We start from the raw sequence: 12,560 nt of genomic DNA, 5'->3' as shown, positions 1-12,560 counted from the left end.
CAGCAAAGTCTCAGGATATAAAATCAATGTGCAAAAATCACAAGCCTTCCTCTACACCAATAACAGACTTAAAGAAAGCCAAATCAAGAACCAACTGCCATTCACAATTGCTAAAAAAGAATAAAATACCTTGGAATACAACTCACAAGGAAAGTAAGAGACCTCTTCAAGGAGAACTACAAGCCACTGCTCAACGAAATCAGAGAGGACACAAACAGATGGAGAAACATTCGATGTTCATGGTTACTAAGAATTAATATCGTGAAAATGGCTATACTGCCCAAAGTAATTTACAGAATCAACGCTATCCCCATCAAGCTACCATTGACTTTCTTCACAGAACTGGAAAAAACCACCATGAACTTCATATGGAACCAAAAGAGAGCCCGCATAGCCAAGTCGATTCTAAGCAAAAAGAACACAGCGGGGGCCATCACACTACCGGATTTCAAACTATACTACAAGGCTACAGTAATCAAAACAGCATGGTACTGGTACCAAAACAGAGATATAGACCAATGGAACAAAACAGAGGCACCGGAGGCAACACAACATATCTACAACTATACAATCTTTGATAAACCTGACAAAAACAAGCAATGGGGAAAGGATTCCCCGTTTAACAAATGGTGTTGGGAAAACTGGCTAGCCATGTGCAGAAAGCAGAAACTGGACCCCTTCCTGACACCTTACACTAAAATTAACTCCAGATGGATTAAAGACTTAAACATGAGACCTGGCACCATAAAAACCCTAGAAGGAAATCTAGGCAAAACTATCCAGGACATAGGAGTAGGCAAGGACTTCATGAACAAAACACCAAAAGCATTGGCAACAAAAGCCAAAATAGACAAATGGGACTTAATCAAACTCCACAGCTTCTGCACGGCAAAAGAAACAGTCACTAGAGTGAATCGGCAACCAACAGAATGGGAAAAAATTTTTGCAGTTTACCCATCTGACCAAGGGCTGATATCCAGAATTTACAAAGAACTCAAACAGATTTACAAGAAAAAAACAAACAAGCCCATTCAAAAGTGGGCAAAGGATATGAACAGACACTTTACGAAAGAAGACATATATGAGGCCAACAATCATATGAAAAAATGCTCATCGTCACTGGTCATCAGAGGATGCAAATCAAAACCACATTGAGATACCATCTCACACCAGTTAGAATGGCGATCATTAAAAAATCTGGAGACAACAGATGCTGGAGAGGATGTGGAGAAAAAGGAACACTTTTACACTGTTGGTGGGAGTGTAAATTAGTCCAACCATTGTGGAAGACAGTGCGGCGATTCCTCAAGGCCTTAGAAATAGAAATTCCATTTGACCCAGCAATCCCATTACTGTGTATATACCCAAAGGACTATAAATCATTCTACTATAAGGACACATGCACACGAATGTTTATTGCAGCACTGTTTACAATAGCAAAGACCTGGAATCAACCCAAATGCCCACTGATGATAGACTGGATTGGGAAAATGTGGCACATATACACCATGGAATATTATGCAGCAATCAGAAATGATGAGTTCATGTCGTTTGTAGGGACATGGATGAATCTGGAGAACATCATTCTCAGCAAACTGACACAAGAACAGAAAATGAAACACCGCATATTCTCACTCATAGGCGGGGGATGAAAAATGAGAACACATGGACACAGAGAGGGGAGTACTAAACACTGGGGTCTATTGGGGGGAAAAGGGGAGGGCCAGTGGGAGGGGGCGGTGGGGAGGGATAGCCTGGGGAGAAACGCCAAATGTGGGTGAAGGGGTGAAAGCAAACAGAACACGCTGCCATGTGTGTACCTATGCAACTGTATTGCATGCTCTGCACATGTACCCCAAAACCTAAAATGCAATAAAAAAATAAGAAAAAAATTAAAAATTTTAAAAAAAGACACAGACTGGCAAATTGGATAAAAAGTCAAAACCCATTGGTGTACTGTATCCAGGAGCCCCATCTCATGTGCAAGGATACACATAGGCTCACAATTAAGGAATGGAGGAAGATTTACCAAGCAAATGGAAAGGAAAAAAAAAAGGAAACAGCAGTTGCAATCCTTGTCTCTGATAAAATAGACTTTAAACCAACAAAGATCAAAAGAAACAAAGAAGGGCATTACATAATGGTAAAAGGATCAATACAATAAGAAGAGCTAATGATCCTAAATATATATGCACCCAATACAGGAGCACCCAGATACATAAAGCAAGTTCTTCATGACCTGCAAAGACACTTAGACTCCCACACAAAAATAGTGGGAGACTTTAACACTCCACTGTCAACATTAGACAGATCAACCAGACAGAAAATTAACAAGGATATTCAGGACTTGAACTCAAATCTGGACCAAGAAAACCTAATAGACATTTATAGAACCCTCCACCCCAACTCCACAGAATATACATTCTTCTCAGCACCACATCATACCTACTCTAAAATTGACCACATAATTGGAAGTAAATCACTCCTCAGCAAATGCAAAAGAATGGAAATCATAACAAACAGTCTCTCAGACCACAGTGCAATCAAGTTAGAACTCAGAATTCAGAAACTAACTCAGAACTGCACAGCTTCATAGAAACTGAACAACTGGCTCTTGAATGTTGACTGGATAAACAATGAAATGAAGGAAGAAATAAAGATGTTCTTCCAAACCAATGAAAACAAAGACACAACATACCGGATTCTCTGGGACACATTTAAAGCAGTGTCTAGATGGAAATTTATAGCAATAAATGCCCACAGGAGAAGCAAGGAAAGATCTAAAATTGACACCCTCCATCAAAATTGAAAGAGCTAGAGGAGCAAGATCTAAAAACCTCAAAACCTAGCAGAAGACAAGAAATAACTAAGATCAGAGCAGAACTCAAGGAGATAGAGACACAAAAAAACCCTTCAAAAAATCAATAAATCCAGGAGCTCGTTATTTTGAAAAGATCAACAAAATAGACAGACTGTTAGCCAGATTAATAAAAAAGAAAAGAGAGAAGAATCAAGTAGATGCAATAAAAAATGATAAATGGGAGATCACCACTGATTCCACAGAAATACAAACTATCATCAGAGATTACTACAAACAACTCTATGCACATAAACCAGTAAGCCTGGAAGAAATAAATAAATTCCTGGACAGTTGCACCCTCCCAAGCCTAAACCAGGAAGAAGTTGAAACCCTGAATAGATCAATAACAAGGGCTGAAGTTGAGACAGCAATTAATAGCCTACTACCCCAAAAAACCTCAGGTACAGACGCATTCACAGCCGAATTCTTCCAGACATACAAAGAGGAGCTGGTACAACTCCTTCTGAAACTATTCCAAACAATACAAAAAGATGGAATCCTTCCCAAATCATTTGATGAGACCAATATCATTCTGATACCAAAACCAGGCAGAGACTCAACAGAAAAAGAAAACTTCAGGCCAATATCCATGATGAACTTAGATGCAAAAATCTTCAATAAAATACTCACAAACCAATTGCAACAGCACATCAAGAAGCTTATCCATCATGATCAAGTAGGCTTCATACTGGGAATGCAAGGCTTGTTCAACATATGCAAGTCTATAAATGTAATTCACCACATAAACAGAACCAAAGACAAAAACCACATGATGATCTCAATAGATGCAGAGAAGGCCTTCAACAAAATTCAAAAGCCATTTATGATAAAAACTCTCAATAAACTATGTATCAATGGAACATATCTCAAAATAATAAAAGCTATTTATGACGAACCCACAGCCAATACCATACTGAATGGGCAAAATATGGCACTAGACAATGATGCCCTCACTCACCACTCCTATTCAATATAGTATTGGAGTTCTGGCCAGAGCAATCAGGCAACAAAAAGAAATAAAGGGTATTCAATTAGAAAAGGAGGAAATAAATTGTCTCTATTTGCAGATGACATGATTGTATATCTAGAAGACCCTATCATCTCAGCCCAAAATCTCCTGAAACAGATAAGCAACTTCAGCAAAGGCTCAGGATACAAAATCAATGTGCAGAAATCACTAGCATTCCTATACACCAATAACAGACTTAAAGAGAGCCAAATCAAGAATGAACTGCCATTCACAATTGCTACAAAGAGAAGGAAATGCCTAGGAATACAATTAACAAAGGATGTAAAGAACTTCTTCAAGGAAAACTACAAACCACTGCCCAAGGAAATAAGAGAGGACAAAAACAGATGGAAAAATATTCCATGCTCATGGTTAGGAAGAATCAATATTGTGAAAATGGCCATACTGCCCAAAGTAATATAGATTCAACTGCTATCCCCAACAATCTACCTATGACCCTTTTCACAGAACTGGAAACAAACCACCTTAGACTTCATATGGAACCAAAAAAGAGCCTGCATAGCCAAGACAATCCTAAGCGAAAAGAACAAAGCTGGAGGCATCATGCTAGCTGACTTTAAACTATACTATAAGGCTACAGTAATCAAAACAGCATGGTACTGGTACCAAAACAGAGATACAGACCAACGGAACAGAACAGAGGCCTCGGAGGCAATGCCACACATACAACCATCTGCTCTTTGACAAACCTGACAAAAACAAGCAATGGGGAAAGGATTCCCTGTTTAATAAATGGTGTTGCCACATGTTATCACTCATAGGTGGGTGTTGAACAATGAGAACACATGAATACAAGGAGGGGAGCATTACACACTGGGGTCTGTTGGGGGGAAACAGGGGAGGGACAGCGGGGGGTGGGGAGTTGGGGAGAGATAACATGGGGAGAAATGCCAGATATAGGTGATGGTGAGGAAGGCAGCACATCACATTGCCATGTGTGCATCTATACAACAATCTTGCATGTTCTTCACATGTACCCCCAAACCTAAAATGCAATTTTAAAAAATGGTGTTGGGAAAACTGGCTAGCCATGTGCAGAAAGCAGAAACTGGACCCCTTTCTGACACCTTACACTAAAATTAACTTCAAATAGATTAAAGCCTTAAACATAAGACCTAACATCATAAAAACCCAAGAAGATAACCTAGACAAAAGCCACTCAGGACACAGGCATAGGCAAGGACTTCATGACTAAAACACCAAAAACATTGGCAACAAAAGCCAAAATAGACAAATGTGATCTAATTAAACCCCAGAGCTTCTGTACAGCAACAGAAACAATCATTAGAGTGAACTGGCAACCAACAGAATGGGAAACAATTTTTGCAGTTTACCCATCTGACAAAGGGCTAATCTCCAGAATCTACAAAGAACTAAAACAGATTTACAAGAAAAAAAAACAAAAAACAAAAAAAAAATTCAAAAGTGAGCAAAGGACATCAACAGACACTTTTCCAAAGAAGACATATATGAGGCCAACAAACACACAAAAAAATGCTCATCACCACTGGTCATTAGAAAAATGCAAATCAAAACCACATTGAGACACCATCTCACGAGAATTAGAATGGCAATCATTAAAAAAATCTGGAGAATAACAGATGCTGGAGAGGATGTGGAGAAATAGGAACACTTTTACACTGTTGGTGTGAGTGTATATTAGTTCAACCACTGTGGAAGACAGTGTGGCGATTCCTCAAGGACCTAGAAATAGAAATTCCATTTGACCCAGCAATCCCATTACTGGGTATAGATCCAAAGGATTATACATTGTTCTATTATAAAGACACATGCACACGTATGTTCACTGCAACACTGTTTACAATAGCAAAGACTTGGAACCAACCCAAATGCCCATCGATGATAGACTGGACAAGGAAAATGTAGCACATACACACCATGGAATACTATGCAGCCATAAAAAACGATGAGTTCGTGTCCTTTGTAAGGACAGGGATGAATGTGGAAACCATCATTCTCAGCAAACTGACACAAGAACAGAAAATCAAACACCGCATGTTCTCACTCATAGGCAGGTGTTGAACAATGAGAACACATGGACACAGGGAGGGGAGCATCACATACTGGGGTCTGTTGTTGGGGACTAGGAGAGGGACAGCAGGGGGTAGGGAGGATGGGGAGGGATAACATGGGGAAAATGCCAGATATAGGTGATGGGGGTTGGAGGCAGCAAACCACATTGTCATGTATGTACCCATGCAACAATCCTGCATGATCTGCACATGTACCCCAGAACCTAAACTGTAATAAAATATATATTATAAATAAATGAAACTAATAAATAATTATAAATAAAAAATCTTAGATTCAGGGGTACATGTACAGTTTTGTTATGTAGGTAAACTCATGTTATGGGACTTTGTACAGATTATTTTGTCACCAAGGCACTAAGCCTAGTACCCAATAGTTATTTTTTCCATCCTCTCCCTCCTTTTACCCTCCACCCTCAAGTAGGCCCCACTGTCTGTTCCCCCTCTTTTCTTCCATGTGTTATCATCATTTAGATCCCACTTAGAAGTGAGAACATGCAGTATTTGGTTTTCTTTTTCTTTTTTTGAGACGGAGTTTCTCTCTTGTTACCCAGGCTGGAGTGCAATGGCTCAATCTCGGCTCACCGCAACCTCTGCCTCCTGGGTTCAGGCAATTCTCCTGCCTCAGCCTCCTGAGTAGCTGGGACTACAGGCACGTGCCACCATGCCCAGCTAATTTTTTGTATTTTTAGTAGAGACGGGGTTTCACCATGTTGACCAGGATGGTCTCGATCTCTTAACCTCGTGATCCACCCGCCTCGGCCTCCCAAAGTGCTGGGATTACAGGCTTGAGCCACCGTGCCCGGCCCGGTTTTCTGTTCCTGTGTTAGTTTGCTAAGGATAACAGCCTCTAGCTCCATCCATGTTCCTGCAAAACACATGATCTTGTTCTTTTTTATGGCTGTATAGCATTCCACAGGGGTATATGTACCACATTGTCTTTATTCATTCTACCATTGATGGTCATTTAGGTTGATTCCATGTCTTTGCCATTGTGAATAGTGCTGCAATGGCCATACACTTGCATGTGTCATTATGATAGAACAAGTTATATTCCTTTGGGTATATACCAAGTAATGGGATTGCTGAGTAGAATGGTAGTTCTCTTTTTAGCTCTTTGAGGAATTGCCATACTGCTTTCCACAATGGTTAAACTAATTTACACTCCCACCAACAGTGTATAAGTGTCCCCTTTCTCTGCAACCTTGCCAGCATACTATTTTTAACTTTTTATTAGGAACAATTCTGACTGCTGTGAGATGGTAGTATCTCATTGTGATTTTGATTTGCATTTTTTTCTAGAAATAAGTCATATTTCTCAGTTGGTAAAATGCCTTTCTGAACAAACACTTGAAGCACAGTTAATCAAATGTCTGCCCATTTTTGTGTAGCTTTCACACAGTACAGATTTAATTGATGTCACTCCTCAACTGAGTGTTAAAAACATTTGACATTGTTCTCAGTCCTCACAACACCCTGTGAAGTAGGTGGTATGGATCCCATTTCGAAGATGGGAAGGTCTAGGCATGGAAAGGTTTAGTGGCTCCTTACAGGCTGCATGGCAGGAAGAGGCAGAGTGGCATTCTGGCCATACGCCACGGCCACCTTCACATTCACCTTTCATCAGCGCCACTGTAGGATCTTATGGTGAGGCCAAGTTCTAGTCTAGAATGAAGCCAGTGTCTCACCTCTTAAAGCTTTGGTGTGTGACTCAAAGCCAACTACTCTCCCAAACTTGCAAAACAGAAATATTGACTAAATCTTGATTGGGATTATTTGTACCAGTTAAGACTATTTTTGAGAGTTGACCTCCCGGATTTATAGTTGTAGATGCTCAAACCCCTTTCGAAAACAGTTTGAAACAACATGAGGGATAATGTAATTCTGAGAACAAAACACAGAAAACAAAAGCTAAGAGATTTACATTGAAACACAAGAATATAAACTATGGTAAAATGAGAACATCCCAAATACCTGGAGAACAGTATTTCTCAGTGTTTAACACCATGCACAGAGCAGGCATTCAGTAAGCACTTCTTGGATCAAGGAAACGTGATGCCCCTTTGACTGGCCTGTAACTGATAACAGAAGCTGAAACCCCCAGGAAAGCCCACAGAAGCCATGGTTCCCTTGGTTTGGGGTGCCAGAGTCACACAAAGCCACTCAGCCAAATTGTGTGGAGGTGTCTAGGCTTACTTGCTCTTAGATAAAAGTTGAGCTAGGAACACCAAGCGAGTCCCCTTTTAATACACCACTTCTTAAAAAAATAGAGATGTAGCTATGATTAAATAGATGAAGAACCAAAGCATCCTTTAAGGAAGCATCTTTAAAGTTGTATAGATGTTGGCTGGGTGCAGTGGCTCATGCCTGTAATCCCAGAACTCTGGGAGGCCAAGGTGGGTAGATCACCTGAGGTAAGGAGTTGGAGATCAGCCTGGCCAATATGATGACACCCCATCTCTAATAGAAATACAAAAATTGGCAGGGCACGGTGGCTCACGCCTATATTCCCAGCACTTTGGGAGGCCAAGACGGGTGGATCACCTGAGGTCAGGAGTTCAAAACCAGCCAACATGGCAAAAACCCATCCCTACTAAAAATACAAAAATTAGCCAGGGGTAGTGGCATGTGCCTGTAATCCCAGCTGCTTAGGAGGCTGAGGCAGGAGAATCCCTTGAACCCGGGAGGCAGAGATTGCAGCAAGCAGAGATCAGGCCATTGCACTCCAGCCTGCAGAGTGAGACTCCATCTCAATATAAATACATCAATAAATAAATAATCTTGTAATCATTAAATGAATTGGAGAGGAGAGTGATGTTAGCAAGATGGTAGAGTATTGTTGTGGATAACTATAGTTATCTGTAAATGGTAATAACTTTGGGAGGGATCAAGGGTCCATTTAAGAACCTGCAGTAACACAGTAGAGGAAAAAAATGGAGAATAACCATATAGGAACAATCAAAGGAGATCAGCATACCTGAGCCATCTAGAGACAGGAATAAAAGACAAGGGTAGGAACTATTAGTATCAACCACCCAGAAGGGGCTACTGTGGCCCCAGTTGCCTGCTCTACAGAGGACACTAGCAACTGAGTAACCAACAGCCATCCCCACTGCAGACCCCACCACCATCACCAGAAGGAAACATGGCTATGCCTCCTCCAAAGGAGCCACTGTTGTGCTTTTCAGGACTGGAGCCATCATCCCTCACAATCCCATGCAAATCCCTGACATCAGAACTATGGTTATTTCTCAGTCATGCTTCCTGTTAAGCCTGAAGAACTGTGCCTCGATTAAATTCTGCATAAATTACTCAGGTAGTTCTTTATAGCAGTGTGAAAACAGATTAATACACCATATTACACAAAGCAATCTACAGATTTAGTGCAGTCCCTATCAAAATTCTACTGTCATTTTTCACAGAAACAGAAAAAGCAATCCTAAAATTAAACTGGAACTACAAAAGACCTTGAGTAGCCAAAGCAACCTTGAGCAAAAAGAACAAAGCTGGAAGCATTATACTACCTGATTTCAAAATAATCTATTAATCTATAGTAGTTAAAACAACATGGTATTCAACTAAAAACAGACATATAGACAAACGGAAGAGAATAGAGAGCCCCAAAATAAATCCACACATTTAGGCAACTGATCTTTGACAAAAGTGCCAAGAACACACAATGTGGAAAGGACAGCCTCTTCAATAAAGGGTGTTGGCAAAACTAGACCTCCACATTCAGCAGAATGAGAGTTAACCCTTATGTTAGCTGATATACAAAAATCAACTCAGAATGGATCAAAGATTTGAACATAAGACCTGAAACTGTAAAACCATTAGAAGAAAATATAGAGGACAAGCTCCATGATAGTGGTCTAGGCAATAATTTTTTTAAAATATGACCCCAAAAGCACAGGCAACAAAAGCAAAAATTGGCAACTGACAGTGTATCAAACCAAAATGCTTCTGCACAGGCAAGGAAATAATCAAGAGTGAAGAGACTATCCATGACTTGGGCGGAAATATTTGCAAACCTGATAAAGGGTTAATATCAAAATATCTAAGAAACTCAACTTGATAGCAAGAAAGAAGTGATTTTATTTAAAAATGGGCCAATGACCTCAAATATCACTTCTCAAAATAAGATAAACAGCCAAGTGTGTCTCTAGTCCCAGCTACTTGGGAGGCTGAGGCAGGAGGTTAACTTGAGCCTAGGAATTTGAGATGAAACTGGGCAGCATAGTAAGACCCTGTCTCTTTTTAAAATTATTATTAGACTTTAAGTTCTGGGGTACATGTGCAGAACATGCAGGTTTGTTACATAGGTATACACATGCCATGGTGCTGTGCTGCACCCATTAACCCATCATATACATTAGGTATTTCTCCTAATGCTATCCCTCCCCGGGCCCTCCCACCCCCTCGCCATAGGCCCTGGTATGTGATGTTCCCCTCCCTGTGTCCATGTGTTCTCATTGTTCAACAGCCACTTATGAGTGGGAACATATGGTGTTTGGTTTTGTCATATTTTTTTTTCATGAAGAAGATATACAACTGGTCAAATAAAATATTTTAATATTTATATTACTGATGTGTATTTTAAAGAAATTTAAAAATTATAGTTCTTTATATTTATCCACATATTTCCCTTTTTTTTAACACAGGGTCTCACTCACCCAGGCTGGAATGTGGTGATGCAATCTCAGTTCACCACAACCTCCACCTCTTCGGTTCAAGTGATTCTCTTGCCTCAGCCTCCCAAGTAGCTGGGATTACAGGCACTCACCACCACGCCCAGCTAATTTTTTATTTCTACTAGAGACAGGGTTTCACTGTGTTGGCCAGGCTGGCCTCAAACTCCTGGCTTCAAGTGACTTGCCTGTCTCAGCCTCCCAAAGTGATGGGATTACAAACATGAGCCATGCCCAGCCCATATTTCCTATTTCTGATATTCTTCATTAATTTCTGACAATATGAGTTTCTATTTCTTATCAAATCCACTCAGTGTGAAAAACTTCCTTTGGCATTTCTTGTCGTGCAGGTCAGTGGATGATAAATTCTCTTGTTTTCATTTATCTAAATTAATATTTTTATTAGATAATAGAATTCCGAATTGACAGAGCTTTCTTCACCAGCTTTTAAAGATGCAACAAAAGCCAAAATGGACAAATGGGACCTAATCAAACTCCACAACTTCTGCACAGCAAAAGAAACAGTCATTAGAGTGAATCAGCAACCAACAGAATGGGAAAAATTTTTTGCAGTTTACCCATCTGACAAAGGGCTAATATCCAGAATTTACAAAGAACTAAAACAGATTTACAAGAAAAAAACAAACAAGCCCATTCAAAAGTGGGCAAAGGGTATGAACAGACACTTTACAAAAGAAGACATACATAAGGCCAACAAACATGAAAAAATGCTCATCCTCACTGGTCGTTAGAGAGATGCAAATCAAAACTACATTGAGATAACATCTCACGCCAGTCAGAATGGCAATCATTAAAAAATCTGGAGACAACAGATGCTGGAGAGGATGCAGAGAAATACAAACACTTTTACACTGTTGGTGGGAGTGTAAATTAGTTCAACCATTGTGGAAGACAGTGTGGTGATTCCTCAAGGACCTAGAAATAGAAATCCCATTTGACCCAGCGATCCCATTACTGGGTATATATCCAAAGGATTATAAATCGTTCTACTATAAGGACACATGCACACGAATGTTCACTGCAGCACAGTTTACAATAGCAAAGACCTGGAACCAACCCAAATGCCCACTGATGATAGACTGGACAGGGAAAATGTGGCACATATACACCATGAAATATTATGCAGCCATCAAAAACGATGAGTTCGTATCCTTTGTGGGGACATGGATGAACCTGGAAACCATCGTTCTCAGCAAACTGACAGAAGAACAGAAAATCAAACACCGCATGTTCTCACTCATAGGTGAGTGTTGAAAAATGAGAACACATGGACACAGGGAGGAAAGCATCACACACTGGGGTCTGTTGGGGGTAAATAGGGGAGGGACAGTGGGGGGTGGGGAGTTGGGGAGAGATAGCATGGGGAGAAATGCCAGGTATAGGTGATGGGGAGGAAGGCAGCAAATCACACTGCCATGTGTGTGCCCATGCGACAATCTTGCATGTTCTTCACATGTACCCTAAAACCTAAAATGCAATAAAAAAAAGATGTCAATTCACTGTCTTTTTCCTTCCATTATTTCTTGTGACAAGTCAAACATTATTTATATTCCTTTTTCCTGTGTAGAATATATTGGTTTTTGCCTAGTTGTTTTCAAGATTTTTCTGATTATCTTTGATAATCATTTGATTTTCATGGTCAAATTATGATGGTCACTTGATTATAATGTACCTTGGTGTGGTTTTCATTGAATTTATCTTGCTTGGGATTGACTGAACCTCTTGAATATGTGTATTTATATTTTTCATAGGTTATTTTTCTTAAACATTTTTGCCCCCATCTTTCTCTTTTTTCTTGTGGGGATCCAATAACACATATATTGGTCTTTTCAAAATACTGTTCTACAGATCACTGAAGCTGTATTCATTATTTTTTGTGGGGAGCAGCTCATTAGATTTTGTAAGTTCTA

The sequence above is a fragment of the Callithrix jacchus genome, chromosome 3 (genome assembly GCF_049354715.1).
Source record: "Callithrix jacchus isolate 240 chromosome 3, calJac240_pri, whole genome shotgun sequence".
Taxonomy (NCBI): domain Eukaryota; kingdom Metazoa; phylum Chordata; class Mammalia; order Primates; family Cebidae; genus Callithrix; species Callithrix jacchus.
This window is presented reverse-complemented; position numbering follows the sequence as displayed.